The sequence below is a fragment of the Symsagittifera roscoffensis genome, chromosome 1 (assembly GCF_963678635.1).
Source record: "Symsagittifera roscoffensis chromosome 1, txSymRosc1.1, whole genome shotgun sequence".
Taxonomy (NCBI): Eukaryota; Metazoa; Xenacoelomorpha; order Acoela; family Convolutidae; genus Symsagittifera; species Symsagittifera roscoffensis.
In genome coordinates, this window is record NC_087062.1 from 81,397,565 (window position 1) to 81,419,333 (window position 21,769).

Sequence of the window (21,769 nt, forward strand, 5' to 3'; positions counted from 1 at the left end):
TTGAGTTTTTAATTCTACTACAAAAAAAAACAACGAGAATTTCCGGTTACCCTCAATTTTGAGCTTGAGTGGGCTGATAGATCATTCAGGAGTACTTGGGACTAAAGCCCAAGTTGTAAAGTATTATTTCTTCCAGTAAATTTGTTTTTAGTTTCCAATTGTCAATTTGGAAAAGTGCAAAAGAGTACTTCATATTAATTATGTTGGGGCTAGTGAAAGGGGTGTGTTTATGCGGATAACCGCAAATTTTTTTTAAAGTTGAGTTGTAATGTTTTGTATGTGTTTAGTTCTTAACAAAAAGCCAGAAGAACCGCAACACATACAAAAACAGAGTTGTCCCATAACAGTTTTAATGTCTGAAAACGATACGCTGATACGGTTTTAAGATTCGCTGATACGGCTTTAAAATAAGGGGATAATTTCAGGTAATTACAATTTATAAACAAAAACAACAAAAAAGTTTCCCTGTGTGAATTGGTCAATTAACCTTATATATATGCAGATAGAGTAACTACCAGTTTTTTATCGGATTCAAAAGTTTGCGTGAGGATATGTTCGTATAGTAAATTGGGCGCACCTTGGACTAGGATGAATACGACGTTGACGTGGCCAGTGCCACTGAAAATGGAAAGGCGGATTTGGTTGAAGCTATAGAGAAGCGCAGGTGGGATAATACGTGGATCTACTTAATTGAACTGAAATACCTTGATGTCCATAAAGATAATCGTATCGTGTGCGACGCTAGTCATAACGGATTGGTGGCGGTGCTTGAACAACTAGGCCCCTAGGGTGGGTTGGCGATCGATCTCGTCCGCCTCCAGAAACCTTAACGCAGCGGAGAGAAAATACTCAACGAATGAAATGGAATTTCTGGCGGTAGTGTTGGGGCAGAATTTTCAAAAATTATTTATTCGGAAGAAAACTCACGGTAGTAATCGACCACAATGCGCTTGTAACATTGCTTAACGGAAACAACAAGAAAGTTAAAACAATAATTAGTCGGCTACTTCAGTGGATAGATCGGATCATTCCGTTCGATTTTGTAAGAGAACAAATGCATTGGGCGAAGCTCGGAATGGCTGACTACCCTTCAAGACATCCGGTAGGGGAAGCCCAGAAAATATGTAGATATGAAAAAAATTTTACCGTAGCAAAAATTACATCGATTAAAAAATTTCATGACTTTATGTCTAAAGCATGAAAACTGATGGCTACTAATAATCGAAACAAGACTGTTTCAGCCCAAATTGCATTATGCAAATACAAGCATCAATTGGAACCGGATGAGGGCTCCAACGCATATGGCAAAACGACAGCCAATCATAACGCTTGTTTTTGCATATCAAGGACCGAAAACTCGAAAAGCAAGGACCGAAAACCGAACTGAGTAAGCCCTTGAATTTTCGATATTTTCGAATTACGAATACATCATTGAAAAAGTTGAGCAAACGTCTCGCAAAATATCCAGAGATTCTATCCAGCAGCGATAACTCTTCCGAAGTCGAAGTAATTAGTGAAGGATTAGAGGCCAGAACCATAGGAACGGTAGAAGTAAAGACCAAAACTATATATTCAATTCCATCAAAGTACAGTGTAAAAATTTACCCGCCAGTTTACCCTACAAATGTCATCATGAGCGTAATAAAGAGAGTTGAGGTAGTCAGAATGCTTACCCGAACCTTTAGACACCTGTAAGTGTAGGCCATCCGAGACATTCTGGTGGACAAGGAGCCACAATTTATTGAGAAAATTAAAGCCATGGGCGGCAGCCTCGGCCAATACGAAATTGATTTCCACGTGAAGGACGGGTGCCTGTGGATGGACGAACGTGAAGGAATCAGAGTGCACAGTGGCAGGTAAATCTGAAAATCATTTTGCCATAAGAATGACTAAGGAACCGTGTATGAACCAAAGGAACCGATTGAATGTATCCGATTGGATTTTTGGGGGCCTAAAAAACCTAAACGAGTCGGATAAATACGTCCTGGTAGCGGTGGACCGTTTTGAACGATGGCCATCGCAATGGTATCTACCTATAACAAATGTGACAAAGTTCTAGTGTCATTTCTGAACACATATCGAATCAACGGGTATCTCGGAAGGTTTATATGGACCAAGGATTTAGCTATACTGCAAAGGCAGTTAAAGAACGTTGCGTATAGAAGGCATCGAAATTGCTTATTCTGCGGTAAGCAACCTTAGAGCCACCGGGTGCGTCGAACGTACGATAGGAAGTATCAAGAGTTTCGTTATTACTTGCGCGAAGGAGAATAATCCTTGAAATTTAGAAGTAATGGTTGAAATGGCATTGGTGTTGTACAATTTGCGCCAGATGCTTTGTTAAAATGTCGCAAATTGAAGCACACTATGGCTGTGAGGCAAACACCGTGTTACGCAATTTAACCAAAAAAAACAGTCACTACAGAATCTAAACTGGAAAAAAAGTTATGTTAAAAATCTGCATGTTTAGACACTGACAAACCAAGGGCTCAAAAACGCAACATCCCGCTAAAACAACCGGAATATGCGGTCAGATGTCGAATATGACCAGAAAACATGAATCATCCTATCATGGTGATGGAGGGACAAGTGACGCTTGACGGGGTGCCTTGTGAGGCAGCCAGTGAAGTGGCCACCAACACTAGTAAATGGCCTAGCCAGCGGTCAGAGCTATTATTTTAACGAATCCGAGAGAAACTTACCAGTAATAAATTAATTAAGCAAAAGGTAATAAAGTAATCTAAACACACAATCAAGATATAAAATGGGTCTTTGCTTAGAAAAAGCGGTGTTGCCGAGAAACGATCTAAACTGACAAACCATCTAAACTGAGAAACGATCTAAACTGATCTAAATTGCCAGAAAAAGCGACCGAGGGGCGAAATGTTACAAAACAGCCGACAAAAAGATTCTGCGAAAGAAGTTTGATGTCATGAATAAAAGTCCAAAATCTAAAAAAGCGATGACGCGAAGTAAAAAGCCGAAGAGAAATCGTGGGAGGAAAAAGGCTCGAGTTTCGATTCGGATTACGAACCGGCATTGCTAACGTGTGGGGTCGAAGCGAGAGTGATGGCAATCAAAAGTGGCCAGAGATCTAGCGGTGGCCAGGGATCGAGCGGATCAAATCTGAAGCAGGCAAAAACAAAAGAAGATGATGTACCGGGGGAGATGCCAAATGAAAAGCAGGAGAATAATCAGGCTACTTTGGAACGAGCAAAAAACAAAGGAGCAGAGGGAGAAGACGCACAAGGGAGCGGAGAATTGCTGCCAGAGAATGAGGGTGCGAAGAAAAAAGCGGGTTGACAAGGAAAAAAGCGCCTAGTTTCATTTTCGAGTCAAGACTCGAACAGCCAGGACGACTTGGGCTCGAGGAAGAGTACGCGTAAGCAAACGGCCGTCTTCGATTTGGGAGCGGAGATGATCAATTCAATAACTCGAGACGAGCGGGAAGAAGAGCCATTGGGAAAGGGACGAGACAACGCTTAGTTGAAGAGGAAGAAAAAGGGGTGCATTGCCCTAGCTAAAACTTTTGCCAAACGTGCTTTTTTTTTCCATTTAGCTCAGGAAGAAGGTTGACCCCAATGGTCTAACACTCAATCTAGTTACTTTACCAATTTTTAGTTTTCAATTCTGCATTTCAAATTTTCTGAGAAAAGAGGAATGTCATTGATACATAGTTCAGTTCATGATAGTTTTAGTTTACAGCACGTTCTTGGCATTTGACCTTGATAGTCAGTTGATTGATACCTGCCAATGGTAACGTCTAAATCCAGTGGTGCTGAAACAAATGACGTTCTGTAAGCATACATACCGTTGATTTAATTTACTCTACATTCGGAATTTACATTATTGGATGAACCTTTTCACTGAAAGTAAAGAGTTTTTACTGAAAATAATTAATTTTAAATGATTGTGTGGTCCCGAAGTGTAGAAAAAATCAAGTTTATAAGTAATTTTTACATGCAAAAATTGCATTATGCAAATTTTTGCATATCAAGGACCGAAAACTCGAAAAGCAAGAAAACAGTCGGAGTCATTACTGAGTGTGAACTGAGAAAGCCCTTGAATTTTCGATAATTTCGAATTACGAATACATCATTGAAAAGTTGAGCAAACGTCTCGCAAAATATCCAGAGATTCTATCCAGCAGCGATAACTCTTCCGAAGTCGAAGTAATTAGTGAAGGATTAGAGGCCAGAACCATAGGAACGGTAGAAGTAAAGACCAAAACTATATATTCAATTCCATCAAAGTACAGTGTAGAAATTTACCCGCCAGTTTACCCTACAAATGTCATCATGAGCGTAAAAAAGAGAGTTGAGGAAATCAGAATGCTTGCCCGAACTCTTTAGACACCTGTAAGTGTAGGCCATCCGAGACATTCTGGTGGACAAGGAGCCACAATTTATTGAGAAAATGAAAGCCATGGGCGGCAACCTCGGCCAGTACGAAATTGATTTCCACGTGAAGGACGGGTGCCTGTGGATGGACGAACGTGAAGGAATCAGAGTGCACAGTGGCAGGTAAATCTGAAAATCATTTTGCCATAAGAATGACTAAGGAACCGTGTATGAACCAAAGGAACCGATTGAATGTATCCGATTGGATTTTTGGGGGCCTAAAAAAACCTAAACGAGTCGGATAAATACGTCCTGGCAGCGTTGGACCGTTTTGAACGATGGCCATCGCAATGGTATCTACCTATAACAAATGTGACAAAGTTTTAGTGTCATTTCTGAATACATATCGAATCAACGGGTATCTCGGAAGGTTTATATGGACCAAGGATTTAGCTATATTGCAAAGGCAGTTAAGGAACGTTGCATATAGAAGGCATCGAAATTGCTTATTCTGCGGTAAGCAACCTTAGAGCCACCGGGTGCGTCGAACGTACGATAGGAAGTATCAAGAGTTTCGTTATTACTTGCGCGAAGGAGAATAATCCTTGAAATTTAGAAGTAATGGTTGAAATGGCCTTGGTGTTGTACGATTTGCGCCAGATGCTTCGTTAAAATGTCGCAAATTGAGGCACACTATGGCTGTGAGGCAAACACCGTGTTACGCGATTTAACCAAAAAAAAACAGTCACTACAGAATCTAAACTGGAAAAAAAGTTATGTTAAAAATCAGCATGTTTAGACACTGACAAACCAAGGGCTCAAAAACGCAACATCCCGCTAGAACAACCGGAATATGCGGTCAGATGTCGAATATGACCAGAAAACATGAATCATCCTATCATGGTGATGGAGGGACAAGTGACGCTTGACGGGGTGCCTTGTGAGGCAGCCAGTGAAGTGGCCACCAACACTAATAAATGGCCTAGCCAGCGGTCAGAGCTTTTATTTTAACGCATCCGAGAGAAACTTAACAGTAATAAATTAATTAAGGAAAAGGTAATTAAGTAATCTAAACACACAATCAAGATATAAAATGGGTCTTTTCTTAGAAAAAGCGGTGTTGCCGAGAAACGATCTAAACTGACAAACCATCTAAACTGAGAAACGATCTAAACTGATCTAAATTGCCCGAAAAAGCGACCAAGGGGCGAAAGGTTACAAAACAGCCGACAAAACGATTCTGCGAAAGAAGTTTGATGTCATGAATAAAAGTCCAAAATCTAAAAAAGCGATGACGCGAAGTAAAAAGCCGAAGAGAAATCGTGGGAGGAAAAAGGCTCGAGTTTCGATTCGGATTACGAACCGGCATTGCTAACGTGTGGGGTCGAAGCGAGAGTAATGGCAATCAAAAGTGGCCAGAGATCTAGCGGTGGCCAGGGATCGAGCGGATCAAATCTGAAGCAGGCAAAAACAAAAGAAGATGATGTACCGGGGGAGATGCCAAATGAAAAGCAGGAGAATAATCAGGCTACTTTGGAACGAGCAAAAAACAAAGGAGCAGAAGGAGAAGACGCACAAGGGAGCGGAGAATTGCTGCCAGAGAATGAGGGTGCGAAGAAAAAAGCGGGTTGACAAGGAAAAAAGCGCCCAGTTTCATTTTCGAGTCAAGACTCGAACAGCCAGGACGACTTGGGCTCGAGGAAGAGTACGCGTAAGCAAACGGCCGTCTTCGAATTGGGAGCGGAGATGATCGATTCAAAAACTCGAGACGAGCGGGAAGAAGAGCCATTGTGAAAGGGACGAGACAACGCTTAGTTGAAGGGGAAGAAAAAGGGGTGCATTGCCCTAGTTAAAACTTTTGCCAAACGTGCTTTTTTTTCATTTAGCTCAGGGAGAAGGTTGACCCAAATGGTCCAAAACTCAATCTAGTTACTTTACCAATTTTAAGTTTTCAATTCTGCATTTCAAATTTTCTGAGAAAAGAGGAATGTCATTGATACATAGTTCAGTTCATGATAGTTTTAGTTTACAGCCCGTTCTTGGCATTTGACCTTGATAGTCAGTTGATTGATACCTGCCATTGGTAACGTCTAAATCCAGTGGTGCTGAAACAAATGACGTTCTGTAAGCATACATACAGTTGATTTGATTTACTCTACATTCGGAATTTACATTACTGGATGAACCTTTTCACTGAAAGTAAAGAGTTTTTACTGAAAATAATTAATTTTAAATGATTGTGTGGTCCCGAAATGTAGAAAAAATCAAGTTTATAAGTAATTTTTACATGCGAAAACTGAGTATAATCGATGAAAATCCCTGCTAAAAAATGCAGTTCATGTAGATAAAAATTTGAAGGCGTGGATTAAACAGTTTGAGAAACACTTCATGAATTGAAAAAGTTGCAAATTCTATTTTTGGATATCCAGTTTTTCATGACATGGTCAATTTTAGGGAGGAGGGGCGTTCTACTTCATCTAACACATCACGCAAAAAGTCCTAAATTTGTGTCGCCATACGACATCCGTTTTCAACCAAAACGCCTCAGAATTTTTCATAAAACGCTCTTAGCGCCATTATAAAACAGTTTTGTGAAGAGAGAAGCGCATCAAAAAAAGTTTCAAAATTTTTTGAAAAAAATACCCCAAAAAGTTTATTTCCGCATAGTTCAGCTATTGATCGTTTTAGTTTATAGTCCGTTCTTGCCATTTGACATTGATGATCAGTTGATTGATACCTGTCAAAGGCAACGTTCAAATCCAGTGGTGGTGAAACAGTTGACGCTTGAGTTCTGTAAGCATACAGTTGACTTGATTTACTTTACATTCGAAGTTAACAGCTCTCTTCGAAAATACTATAAGGGCCCTATTTTGTCAAAATTTTTCTGCGTCGCAGTAAGGGAAAGTTTTTGAACAGCTGTTTTGATTAACTTTACATTCGGAATGAACCTTACTGGATCAATTTTTCCACATGGCGCAGTCAGCAGCGAGCGTTGGGGGAGTGAAAAACCCGTTGGGTGTAAACTTTACATTCGCAGTTTACCTTACTGGATCAATCTTTTCACATGGCGTAGCCAGCGGTGAGCGTTGGGGGAGGGAAAACACGTGGGGTGTAGTGGCGAAGCATGCATTTAACCCGACGTCATTCTACTTTAATACAACGTTGACAGCGACGCAAATCGAGGCGCTACCGGTTGTTGTCTTGGTTTTTGTGCTCAACGTTTTATGCTCAACGTTTGTGCTCAACGTTTGTGCCCAACGTTTTTGTGCTCAATTTCAAACTGGTTTCTATGCCTTGGAGAACGCGGTCGGGATGAGCTCCACAACAGAAAACTCCAGAACTGTAGTCGCATAAGCAGCGAGAGGGAGAATCTAATGTCAATTTTTTTAAAAGAAAGAACATAAATTTGATTGCTGAGCAAAGTTTTTGCAGATATAGTTTTTTAGTGTTTTTGAAAAGCTGAGAAAACTATTTCAACCTCTTTTCGAGGGAGTGTTTATTATCACCCCTAGAAAATTTTCGCGCCCTCAACTTTGAGAATTTATAATTAAAAATGTTCGGTTTCCGGACAAAATTTCAATCACTTAAAAATTATAGCGTGTTGGTTGAATTACAAAAAATGGTGTATCCTCCCACTTTCGGCGTGAGAAGCCTCGATTAAAATGTTTTTTGTTTTTATCTTCTATTTTTTATTATGGACAAGACCCATTAAAAACAGGGAGGAACCTTGTGTTTGGTCTTTTTGTGTTTTTTTTCTACGCAAATCAGATACCAAAAATTTTGATCAGAGAGACTTTACATCATAAAAAGGAATGTCATTCAATTTTGATACATTATAATCAAGCCCTTCCAATCGTGACTCAAATGAATTTAACAAATTTGTAAAAAAAATGTTTCTAAGTCGAGTTTTAGTCTAATTTTGAGCGGGTCGAGTAATCCAGTAACGTTGGTTATAAGCAACTTAGGCTATCAAATTTTGATTTTACTCACCGGAGTGCTACTTTTGAAAACTTTGTTTAGCGGCTATAAACAAAAAACTTTTAAAAAAAGATATAGTTGAAAAAATCTTCGAACTTTTTGAGTTTTTGATTAGTCTTTGCCCTTCTTTTTTGAGAACATTTATTGTCGATTATGCCTAGTTCACTAAATTTTTACGCGTTTGCTTAGATTTTTTGCCACAGCACGCATTAGAAACGTTACCAATTTGAAGAAAAAAACTTTTTTTTTCGTAGTTTTTATATGAATGTGGTCGAAACCTTATGTTCTACTTGCACAGAAACCAGCTATCCTCTTTTTTTTGCTTGCGCACAAAATTTAAAACTAGCTTTTCGTTATTTGAAAAACAGTGACGGATTTCAGGATTTTTGACCTTTTGAATACCCAAATAGCCATCCTTTTATAATATCTTCCGACTTCATTTTTAGGCGAGCAATTATAAAGTTTTGACTAAATTTAGTGTTTGTACTGCTTTGGGAGTGCGGGGTGGATTAATTTACATGACCTGCAAAAAATACAGCATAAAATTTGAGTTCTTCTGAAAATACCGCCTCCTTTTTGAGCAGTGATGTGCGCAGAAATTTTTCTAGAGGGACGGTTTTTTGAAACCTTTGTCGGCCTCTTTTTTAGGTCAACCAATTTGATTTTCCGAGCTCTCCGAAAATACTATAAAGGCCCTATTTTGTCAAACGTTTTCTGCGTCGCAGTTAGGGAAAGTTTTCGAAAATTTTGTCGACCGTTTTTTTTTGGTTGACTTGATTTTCTGAGCTCTCCTAAAGCACTTAAAAGAACCTGCTTTGGCCTATTTTTTTGCGCCGCCCGAAACACCCCTAGATCCGCTAGTGGTCGCAGCATTTTTTTTGAAAAAACAGGCTAAAATTGACGTTTTGAGCACAAAAATTATGTGGCCAAAAATTGCGTTTTTTCAGCGCGCGCTCACCCCAACACCCCCCCCCCCCCCAAATTTAGTTATATTGGCAGCTAAGGCGCCTTTGGAAAATTTTGGATGTTGGCCAGCCAAAAATGGATTTGGTGAAATTATACCAAAGGGGGGACGGGACCCTTTGGGAAAAATTTAGCAACCAGAATTGAGGGGAGAAGGGCGGTCGCCCTCGCCCCCCTCGGCACGCTATTGCCTTTGAGAAACTCCTAGATCCACAGATGATTAGCAACATTCTTCCCTTAAAGCTTTTTTTTCTTTTTTGACTGTGGCGGTTACTTCAATGACGTCGTTTTTTCTTTGTCTCCCTCTAAGTGTTTCCTTGCTTTTATTTGCAGTTCTTACTGCGGAACTAATAGGTTTCCGAGTTAGTCTAATTTGTGTCTAGCTTAAGAGGTTTCTTTGGGAGCTCGTGACTTAATTTTCTCTATATATTGTTAAAACTGGAACAATCTTTCATTACAATCTATTTATGAAATCATCGGATACATAGCAGATTCTTCAGGTAAAACAAGCTGCAGGTACACAAAAGTACTGAATGATTGCATTCATTAAACCAGGGGTGAATTTGGAGGAGGGAGGGGCTGGGGGGAGTAAAGGACTTGTCAAGGTAAGTCAAGGATAATCAGTTTGTACTATTTTACGCCTTCTAATTTAGGCCAACCAACCCTATGATTTTTCTGAAGGGGCTAATATCGACTAATTGTGAGCGAGGAGTGCACGCAGAAAATGTCCTGGATCGCAGAAAATTTTCTCGAATTTTTTTTGAATATCCTAGAACAAAGGCTAATTTTTTCTGCGATTGGGGTCGTTTCATCATTTGTTAATTTGACGGCTAGAATCCAAACAAACGTTTTTATATTCGTTTTTAAATTCCCTGTAAAATGCCCGAAACATTTTTTGTTTTATTTTGCATCGCTGAATGCATACCCGCATCCAGTTTCAGGCGTTAATAATCGATTATAATATGATTTTAGTACCAGTCTTACAAAAATTGAGAAAAAATTAATTTTATTCAATTAATAATCTATAATAATCTCTCTTTTTGAAATCAAATATAATCAATCATAATACATTATAATCGGTTATAATCGATTGTTTTTATCCGAATTTCTAATTCATTTGTTTTGCAGAAAAAATCTATTATAATGGGTAATAATTCGTTTAGACATCTAAGTTTGGCGCTCACAATTAATTATAATTTTAATAAAAGTACAATCATAATTGAAATACATTCGGTTATTTTCTCTTTTTACTGGGTTCGAGTATGCGTTTCCGCAGTTTCGGCGTGCAGAAAGCCAAGAGCGAAGTGCCTCAAACAGTGTTTTTTTTTCAAAAACCAAAATCTGTTTCTTCGCAAGAAAATTTTGACAACATTTATTAGTCTAATACGAAAGTTTTGTTGTTAATAGACTGTGCAATTAAAGCTCACACATATTGATACAATTAATTGCAGCAAATGAATACCTAATGACATAATTATTCGAGTCAAGTTTTTGCTGACGATCTTCAAAGTTTTTTATATGGAGAAAACTTTAACGTTTTAACTTAAATTTCAAAAAGTTTCATGACAATCTACCCGTAAGCCATTCTACCCTTTACTAATCTACCCTATGCCGCATTACCCTATGCAAATTTACCCTATATTCTATAAAGAGTTCAATTGGTCAGAGATAACTGAGCTTCCTATCTCGGTTTAAGGTCGCCGGTGGGTGCTCTACGCGAGCGTCGCCGCTTCGTGGCGATAACGGGCTCTAATTTTTGTATAGAGTCCTACCCTCTGTAGGCAAGCTCGCAACACAGCGCGATTGCGGCGATCATTTTTTTGCTGTTATCATTCCGTCTTAATTTAGGCGTAGGGTAAGTTGGCGTAGGGTAGATTGGCATAGGGTGATTTGGTACATAGGGTAGAATGGCAGAGGGTCAAATGAAATAGGGTAAATTGGAATAGGGTAAGTTGTCCTGCTACATTCAAAAAGATGCTTTTAAGAATTGACGAAAGCAGATATTATAAAGTCTTTTTCCATGCCATTTTTAAGAGTCAGATTGACTCTAGATTAATTTCGGTACATCTATAATCGGGAAATCGATTTGATCAAACCTGAAGCTGACTTTGAAGGATGAAGTAAACTACTTACTTTTTAATCTCGAAATTTTAAAAAGATTTCGGAGCGGGTTATGCATTAAGAGGAAGCAATCAGAGAATATTTTTATAAAGATCTAATCTGCGCCGCATTTTTTCCCTGGTTTAATCAGATGAATCTTAATCATTTCTAATTCATCCGGTGTCCGAATTTTTATCCACTTCTGTAGTACGTCAAAATTGAAGAAATAAAGACTATCACAATCTTTTAAACTGATTTTTATTTAGTCTCTCAAATTGGAGAAAGAGCGATATTTGATTCAAACTGTTTAGCTTAATTTCAGTCAAATGACTCGCTATTCTTTTATTCAAGTTAACTGTTCGAAATATTTTTTTGTTCAAGATTTTTTTGAGAATTCATATGAGGCTTTAGACTAATGAAATTTAAACAGCTCATTATCAATAGCCACTGTTACGGCCTTGGTTATAAAATCATTTCAAGTTTGTTTGTAATATTTAAAAAAGAGTAACTCAAAAAAAACACACATTAACAGCAAAAAAGCAAAGCCTCAAAACCATATCTAAAACTTTTTGAGAAAATGATAACTATTGTCTCAGCTCTGTCATTGATCAAGCAGTTCTGAGTGAACACAAAAATTGATATTTTCTAAAGCATATTCAAAAAATTTCAACTCAAAGGCCAAAGGAAAGTTCAAAAACTATCAGCATAGGCACTAAAATTGCCCTAAAGAAAAAACGAAAACGAAACTAATTAAATCAGTTTGGAATGTAAGGAAATAATAAAAATTGAAAACGCTAAGACAGGCCTGATATCCTTATATAGTTTTTTCTTTGATTTAGGAGAGAGTTATGAACATACAAGGAGTTAATGAACCTGCTTGTACAGAAGAACTCACCAAGGATCATTCAAAAAGTTATTCAACTTATTGAGGCATGATCCTAGAAACTAAGACAGAGATTTCGAGATAGTTTCGGACCTGAACCGCGCGAATAAAAAAATATATATAGCTCCTCTGCTTGTCTCAGAAACCACAATTATGATTTTGATTATACCCTCGAATTTCCAATCTGCAGTCAATTTCAAAGCAAAACGAGCACCAAACCACTTTTTCTCGACACTGGAAAAAAATTTCGGAAAACAGTTTTGATACTGCGTACAAGGCGAGCTAAACTTATTGTTTTTGTATCGGATTAATTGTGTCTTAGTTCGGCCATTGAAGTGGGGAGCAACTCTGTGTTTGGGTGTTTAAAAAAAACCACGCTCAAAAGTTGTTACCAAAAAATGTCCAATGAGAAAGATTGACATATCACATACAGTTAAATCCCGAAGTTATTACACATACGTGAGAAAGTTTCTTGTATTCGGGAACTAGATTTTTTCCCTTAAAAAACTGTTACTACAAAATTTATTTGCTTTTCTTACTTGCTTAGAACCGTAATTGCTTATTAACGTGGTTGACTTTGCACCCTGAGTTCTGGGGTTCGAGCCACGGCCAGACCTTGTTTTCTTCAGCATGTTAGAAATTTAATTTTTTTTCTGGTAAAAATTGTATTTATCAGACTTTCGCTCAAGTTTTGTCTGCTTATTTGTCACATCATGGGGTGTTTTTTGGTGTGAACAATTTTCATTGTTTTCAAGTTTTGTTAGTTGTTGTTTCAGGAGTAATTAAATCTTTTTAACGAAGTCATTTTTTTTTCAGCTGAACTGAAGTCTGCTCCATTTTGAAAACTTACATATTGTAATTTCAAATTTTTTTTCCCTTGTTAATTTATTTTTAAGTGCTGCAAGTTCTCTCCTTTCAAGGTTTTGATTAGAATTCAACTGGTTTGCTATCATTGTTGGCAAAAAAAAACACAAAATCAATTGAGATCATAGCCTATGTGATCAATTGAAAATTGATTATTTTTCTATAACTATTGTAATAGACCCACAATTTCTTTGATCCACAATTTTTGAATAATTCAGAAAATTTCGCAAAATTTCACTTAGATTTTCGTCATTTGACTTTGATGAAACAGTTTTAATTGCGGTCAAAGCGTAGTAATTTCCGAGCTGATTTACGCAAGATGTTACGCTCAGAGAAATCATGAAGATTCTGGAATCAGTAGCAGAAGTATGTTTTTTATACCAAGCAAAATCAATCAAAGCAGAATTAATCAAATATCGAGTGACATACCACATTCCAGACGTGACCCAAGCTGCCTTTAAAATTCCATGTTTACATCAGTGTTTACTTTTTCGGTGTGAATTTTTCGATGTGAACTTTTCTTCCATATTTGAAGTAAGTGACAAAATAATTCTACTCTAGGCTGTTTTCTTCTCCAAAGAAGTCTTGATCTTGATTTCTATCAAGTCAATTTTTTGGAGAAAGTATTTTTAAACCATCTAAATTAATTTGCTGGGCAAATCGAAAAGTTAAAAAGAAATCTCAATTGCGACTATTTGTTCTAAAAAAAAACATTTAAGTACATTAATGGGATTATTAAAGCATTGGCGGTAAAAAGATTAATCAATACTGATTTTAAGCAATCAATTTGCACTTAATAAATTTGGACGCAAAATGTATCAGTTGACACTTAAAAAATCCTGTGGTGGGATAAAGTTTTAAAAGTTATTGAAATACTGAATTTTAATCTTCATTTGTTGAAATATTTTAAAGCATTTACTACCAAAAGTCTTAGGTGATGAGAATTCATTTAGGAATAAAGCAGAGACTTTCTATATGCAAACTTAATTTGTATTTTAAATGTTCAATAGCATACACAACACGTTTGTTGGTTCACATTAAAAAACTGTAACAAAAACATTGTTTCAATTCAATTGTTTTGTCAATAAAAAAGGAAAATTTGAAGACAAAAATGAAAAATATACAATCTTTGTTGTTGATTTACAGAGTTGTTTTAAACTTATTAATGATAACAAAAAGTAAAAGAACACGCATCGCTTAAAAATACTCTTATTCTCTAACCAGATCAAATTTAGTTTCTCAAACCACATTATGTAGAACTTTTCAGCTGATGAAAATGTCATTTATTTTTAACGGCAGCGTTTGATAAGCTGAAGGTTTATCAAAAGGAAGCAAAGACTTTTTAGATGCATATTTTATTTTTGACCAATATTGATTTAGTAATAAAGCAAAGTTTCACTGAATTACGAATTTTAGCGTTCGGTTATAATGTGTAACAAGACTGCTCGTATCAGGGCGAAGCCCTGAATGTTCCGACTGCCCTTTAAATTTTGTGGAGCAGTAATAACATTAAAAAATTCAATGAAATAAAACAAAATGAAAAATTTTTTTTCTAAAATTTAAAATTTTCTATGAAAATCATCCCCCCACACGCCATATAAAGTACAAAAGGCTAAATTTCGCTTCTTGTAACAAACCAATTATGGCGAACAAGCTTCTTTTAACCAATTTGGAACGATTTCTAAGACGGATTAACTCTCCGCTTACGCGTTAATAGCGCGAAATATATCGCGCGTTAATTGTCCCAAATTGACCATAATGGCAATCTTTAAACCCCCGTAACTTTAAGAAAAATGATCACAGGTGAAATATCTTTTCAAATTTGAGCTCAGGAGAACAATATTTTTCGAATGATATAAAAAAATTCCGTCAAAAATGGCTAGTTAAAAAGTCGAAATTTGTCTGAAGAAAAAAAAAACCCACCCCGAGCACAAATATTCCGTTACTTTCGTATCGAAAGTCGGAACAACAAGACTACTCGTATCAGGGCGAAGCCCTGAATGTTCCGACTGCCTTTTAAGGTTTATGGAGCAGCAGTAATAACATTAAAAAATAAGTGAAATAAAATAGAATGAAAATTTTTTTTTTCTAAAATTTGAAATTTTTTATGAAAATCATCCCCCACACGCCATATAAAGTGCAAAAAGATAAATTTCGTTCCTTGTAACAAATCAATTATGGCAAATAAGCTTCGTTCAACCAATTTGGAACGATTTATAAGACGGATTCAATCTCCGCTTACGCGTTGATAGCGCGAATTATATCGCGCCTTAATTGTCCCAAATTGGTTAAAATGGCCAAAATGGCAATCTTTAAACCCTCATTACTTTACGAAAAATGATCACAGGTAAAATATTTTTTTCAAATTCAAGCTCAGGACAACAATAATTTTTGAATGATATAAAAAAGTTCCATCAAAAACGTCTAGTTAAACAATCGAAATTTGTCTGAAGAAAAAAAACCCACCCCGAGCACAAATATTCCGTTACTTTCGTATCGAAAGTCGGAATAATAATAAATGCATTTGTAATTTCAGTTTAAAAGATTTTAGGAAAAACTTAATTTTTCAACTAAGTACAAAGTTATATGCTTTGAATATAGCAAAGTGTAAAATAGACAAAAAGTATGCCTCACATATAATTGCAACGATTTATCATTATGAATCAATCTCAGCTTACTCCTTAATAGCACTAAATATATCGCGCGTAATTGTCTCAAATTGGCTAAACTGGCAATCTTTCAACCCTAATAACTTCACAAAAAAAATATCACAAGTCAAATACATTGTTAAATTTGAGCTCAGGATAAAAATACTTTTCAGATGGTAATAATGGCTTGTGAAAAAGTTGATTTTTGAATGGAGAAAAAAAACTCCGCGAGCACAAATAATCCGTCACTATCTTCGAAAGTCGGAAAATAAACACCGCAACCTCTATTATTGATTGGCAAAATTATTGTATTAAATGCATTTTAAATCAAACTAAAATTGCACGCACCATTGAAAAATCGGAAAAATTTAGCTTGCACCATTGTTGTAACTCAGAGCTCATTCTTTTTGTGTACTCAACGAGTATCTAGGGCTGTTTTTGGTTATGGGGATTGATTTCAAAAAAAGCAGAGATGCAAATTTTAGCTTTTAGCGTGTATTACCATGCACGTTTATTAATTTAGATTTAAAGAACTTATTAAAAACTAACCGTTTCAATTCAATTGTTTTGTCTATGAAAAATAAAGTTTAAGGACAAAATATGAAAAACTTTGCGATCCTTGTTTTTGATTGGCAGAGCTGTTTTCAATTTAATTAATTCAAAATGAAAGTAAAATTACACACATTTTTGAACACGCATCGCTGACACATACACGCATTCTGTTTTTAGAGGTAGTGCTTTTCAGCTGATGAAAATGTCATTTCAATTTTACGGCAGCTCTTGATAAGCTGAAGGTTATTTCAAGTTGGTACATCGTGACAGTTTACAGGTAAATATTATGCTCGATTCGCCCGGATTACAAAGACTACCAGTCGAAGGAACCTGTCAATCAGGGGGTAATTAACCTCGACACCCACCCACCAGTACCCTTCGCTTCACGCCGGAATCTGCTTCCGCTATGCTCCTACTGGGGGTTATTTGTTGGCCATATTCCTCTACTTTTTGGCAGCATTCACCCACACACACAGACAGTCGAATCAACTAACGCGTGCGAGAGCGTGTTGATTTTTCCATAATGACGTCACTTTTGTTTCAAGCCTGGGGTAATAGTTTGGTTCATGGGTTAATGTGGGTTGTTTTGAGAAACGGGGGGGGGGGGGGGGGAGGGTTGGTCTTGGGGTTGGAGTAGGGTGGCGCGCTGAATGAGAGAGGAGAGAGAGAGAGGTATTGGAATAAGTATTGTATGGCTTCCATATTTCCACTCAGATTTCAGCCTTCTTTTTCACCTCTGATTTTTCATCCTCTCTCTCTCTCTCTCTCTTTCTCGGTTTTCTCTGCTTTCTTTTTCTCTTAATTTCTGTTCGCTCGTTTTTTGTACTTTGTTTTCGCTCTAATTCCATATTTTTTCCTTCCATTATAGTTCTTCGCCTCCATTTAAGCCCAAGCTTGTCTGTATCCTAGTAGTCAATGACCATACTATGCTCAGAAGAGGCTTGCAGATGAATTATTAATCAATCAAAACAAATAAATATTTCATATCACCTCTCTTAAATTTTTCTTCAACCACATACTCTCTTTTTCACTTACTATCATGTCTATTATTTCTCCTGCGTCATAACAAGATGTTTTTTATACCATCTTACCTTGCTAATCATCAGCTTCGCTTTGTCACTGTCAAATCAATTGCCAATTTGATTCGAATCAAAAATAAAGGTAAGCAAAAATGATAATGTTAAGGTATAATTAATTGCACACTCCAAAACTAACAAAATTGCAGAGTCATAAGTAGCCGACTGAACACATATTCGACAAATTGAACGATATTAAAAGATCTTTCTAAGATTATTTCAAAATTTTGGGTTGTAATTTTGGAAGCAACTCTATTCTCTTTCAAAGCTTTCTCTTATCTTATTTAAAGCTTTATTGAATTTTGGTCGCATATGTACTCTTTATTCGGAACAACTACTTTTGTGGTAGTTCAGCGAACTCAACCGATTTGAATTACCAGAAGTTAAGAGGCTTTTTCGCGTCAATTTTAAAAAAGATGCCGGAATTGTACCAAGCACTTTTACTACTATCCGATGAGAAATAACTCATCGAAATTCTGGACAAAAGTAGCTCAAATAAGTAGCTAAGAAAAATATTAACACAACAGACTCACTTCTTACTGGTTATTGCTTATTAAGTTTTAATTTGTGACAAAAGAAGAAGCTGAAAAATTTTCTAAGGAATGCGAGATTGAATTTTTTGGTTTTCTAGAACCACAACTTCTGCTCTGAAAGCACAAAAATTTTATAAAAGTAGCAAAAGCTCTGGTTATGAAAAAATGTGAATTAAATTTTTTCATTTAGCTGTATATCATTACTATGATAAACTATCTCAGCTAAAAACTATCGTGCAAGATGTAAGAATTTCGAAAGAACTTACAAGATCTCTTGTTACAAGTGCAAAGAAAAAAATTTACGCATTAAATGAAATATCATCTGCGAAGGAGTGTTACAGGACCTTGGAAAATAACTCATCATTAGGAAAACAAGAAAAACAATTGCGTCTATTTCAAGCGATTGTTTTGAGCAGGTTAGTTTCGATTTCTTAAACAATATATTGGTTTTTAATTTTTTTAGGAGAATAGAAAAGTTGTCAGGCCATTTCGTACGCAAAAGATCGTCTTTATAGAAAAGCTCAACTTATTTTGTTTTCTTCATGATTTTTATCCATCATTATGACTCAATTCTTATTATTCCACCTTTCTACTTTTTTTTTTTAAAAATTGGTTTTTTCTATGTAAATTTATTTTGAAAAAAATTGTTTTTGTTACTTTGATCGAAAAATCGAGTGCAGTTTGTGGTTTCCAAACAAGCGTAATAATTAGATGAAGGAAAGATTGCTATTTGCTCAAATCAGATCGCAGCCATGAATGTTTGGAGTGCTATCCTTTCTGAAGTAAGTTTGGGATAAAAGTACAAACATTTTGGAAAATAAACTTTTATTCTTTTTTTAATTTTAAAACTGTTTTTGTTAAACCCTGCAAACCTGCCAGATTGAGTGTCAAATTCAACATGACCAATTTCTCATCTTGAAAGGTTTGTTTGGACTAACTGCCGTGTTGGAATTGATTTTAAAATAATTTGCAGATTTTCAAAAACTTTTCGAAAATTTTGTCGATCTTTTTTTTGGTCGACCACATTGATTTTCCGAACGCTCCCAGAACAGTACAAAGCCCCTATCCTGACCAAAAATTTAGCGCCGTATGCAAATTAAAAAAAAACTGGTCAAAAATAACGTTTTTTTTGCACTTTTTAGAAAATTTTGACCAAAACATTGCGTGTCTTCAAAATTTGAGTTTATTGGCACCCAAGGTGCCTTTTGATAAAAATTAGGGTTGCTCGGCTTAAATTGGATGTCATAAATTATTACCAAAGGGGTTTCTTCGGTGTATGAGGGGGTCGAATCCCTGTGGAGAGGGTCGCCCAACTCCCCGCCGCCACCCTTAATACCGTCCCTGTTTTTGAGCCTTGTTTTCAAAAAGAATTAATAAAAGAGTCAAAAATTGTGTTATTGAGACAAAAAATTTTGGAAAAAAAACCACCTCGAGAACAAAATTTTCGTCAAAACTTTTTCATAAAACGGAACAATAATCAGATGACCAGTATTACATGTAATTGCGCTCATGTTTCGCAAATTTTCCCTTGTTATATCCACATATCAACTCTCAATTCAGTCCTGATATAATCCAAACGAACGTTTGATTGTGATAGGCTTTAAATCAACCTCTGTTTTCCCACTTGTTCTACTACTGATGATAATTTTTCAAGGAGTTCTGGAACTTTGCGCTGGTGAATGAGCTAAATCTTCGCTCGATAGTGCAACAAAATTACCGCAATCCAAAAAAAAAAACAATTAGCGCATATTTTTCTCATCCATGGGGAGCATCAACTTCTTTCGGCGAAACACTAAAAAGTCTGCGTTTTGCCCATTTCACTCGTGTATAAACCCCTTTTTTAATGTTTATGAATGTGAATTTTTTATGCAGTTTTTTAAATTATTTTTTGCACATCTCAACTCTCAATGTCACGTGTTCTGTCGGATTAGCACCTACTTAAGCTCTAATATCCCGGGTTGACCTTCATGCACGAAAAATTTTTGTCATACAATTCCATACAAGAAAATAGGTTATCAGAAACATTCATACATGGAGTGTATGGAAAAAAATATATATTTTTTCTGGATTGTTACTGATTACAGCAATTTAAAAATGAAGCATAACTTTGATATTTGAAATCACATTTTGATTTTTTGACTGAATCCAATAATTTTTGAGACTATTTTTTGAAGTTAAAGCAAATATTTTATTATTTCAATTGTCGAGCAGCTTAATTGCAGATATGAGGAAACTATCAGCTGCAAATTCAATAATTTCAACCGGTAACAGGATTTTAGAATTTCTCGACCTTTTGGACGAAATTTTGAGGACGATTTTTAATTGATTTTCTTAACTGTCCCAAGTCTACAAAAAAAACCTGTTTTAGGAATGCTAGACCAAAAATGGATGTCATAAAAATATGAAAAAAAGGATAAAGATAATTTGGCAGGCCAGTAAGTTGATTAGCCCCCTGTCTAAGTTTATCCCTGCCTGTTATTGATCAATTTAGCATAAAATGAGAAACAAAACATCAAAAAAAAATTAATTATATTTTTACATCAAATTTTAGTAGTCATTTTTTTACTCTTAACTGCTATTCAGCATTAAAAAAAAACAAGAAGGCTCGTATGTCAAGGCAAAACTAAGTTTTCCGACTGCCCTTTTATCAAAATCTATTAGCTTTTGGGAAAAAAGAATATTGAAAAACTATCAATATCAAAGATCAAGTGTGAAAGTTCAGGTTACGAAATAAATACGACCGATTAGCTTAGCTTTTTGGATTAAATCTTCAAAACGCGTATAAAATAGTCAAGAGCATGGCCAAATTGGTAATTTTTAAACTCCCAAAACTTTGTAAAAGCTGATCGGAGTCAATATCTTCAATGGGGCATAAACTATTTTTGTTTAAAAATATTATTTCGATCGCCTCAAATTGACTGAGTAAAAAACCACACCGAGCATAAATATTCCGTTTTTTTGAAAGTCAGAACAATGAGTTAGTTTTAAGTATTCAATGCGATTGAGTTGACTATCACCCCATACACTATGTAAGATTTTTAACTAGGCCAAATAGCAGGCCTCAATTCAATTTGTAACGAATTCTAGGACGGAATGAATATCTGCTTACGCGTTATTAGCATAAAAGAATCATACGCGTTAGTTGTCCGAAAGTGGCCAAATCGTCAAATTAGCAAATTTCAAACCACATAATTTTGCAAAAAAAATGATTGTTTTTGCAATATCTTTCTTAATTTGAGTTCAATGCAACACTAAAAAAATCGTTCAAAACTTCATAATTTTAAAGTCGATAAATGATGAGAAAAAAAAATCATTCAAGAACAAATAGTTCGTCACTTTCTTAGAAGTTCGGAACAAAAGCAATAATTCTCCCGATTTTCGAAGAAAGTGCGCAATATTTATGCTTTTGGTGGTTCTTTTCTCTTAAATGAATTTTCGATTTTATACTGAGCGTTTGTGACAATTTTTGAAACCATCTAAAAGATAATGTTGCTTACAGTTCGATTTTGAAAAAATTTTTTAACTGTGATATTTTTGTAACATTATAAAGGTTTGAAAACTACTAATTTGGCCGATTTGGGATAATAAGCATGCGATATGTTGCGTTCTTAAAAAACGTGAACGCGGCAAATTATGTGTTCCAAATTAAATTGAGGCCACCAATGTAGTTCTTTTAAAAATACGAGATACTAAGCACACCCTAGCGCTTTGCAGAGCGTGTGGGGATGAAATGGAAAACAAAGTTTTTTGATCATTTTGTCAGTGATTCAATCAGAAATCTTTTTAATATGCCTCAAACTGTCAAACTGCAGTCGGAACATTCAGGGCTTCG

At 36.0% G+C, this 21,769-nt stretch overlaps 1 protein-coding gene across 1 annotated transcript in view; it reads left to right on the forward strand.

The window, feature by feature from the left end:
* The first annotated feature begins 17,159 nt into the window (after window positions 1-17,159).
* Window positions 17,160-21,769, forward strand: part of LOC134840215 (uncharacterized) — a 43,281-nt gene continuing 38,671 nt past the window's right edge. Inside the window, exon 1 of the mRNA XM_063855942.1 lies at window positions 17,160-17,489. The gene's annotated coding sequence lies outside the window, so the exon portion shown is untranslated. The remainder of the gene's footprint in view (window positions 17,490-21,769) is intronic.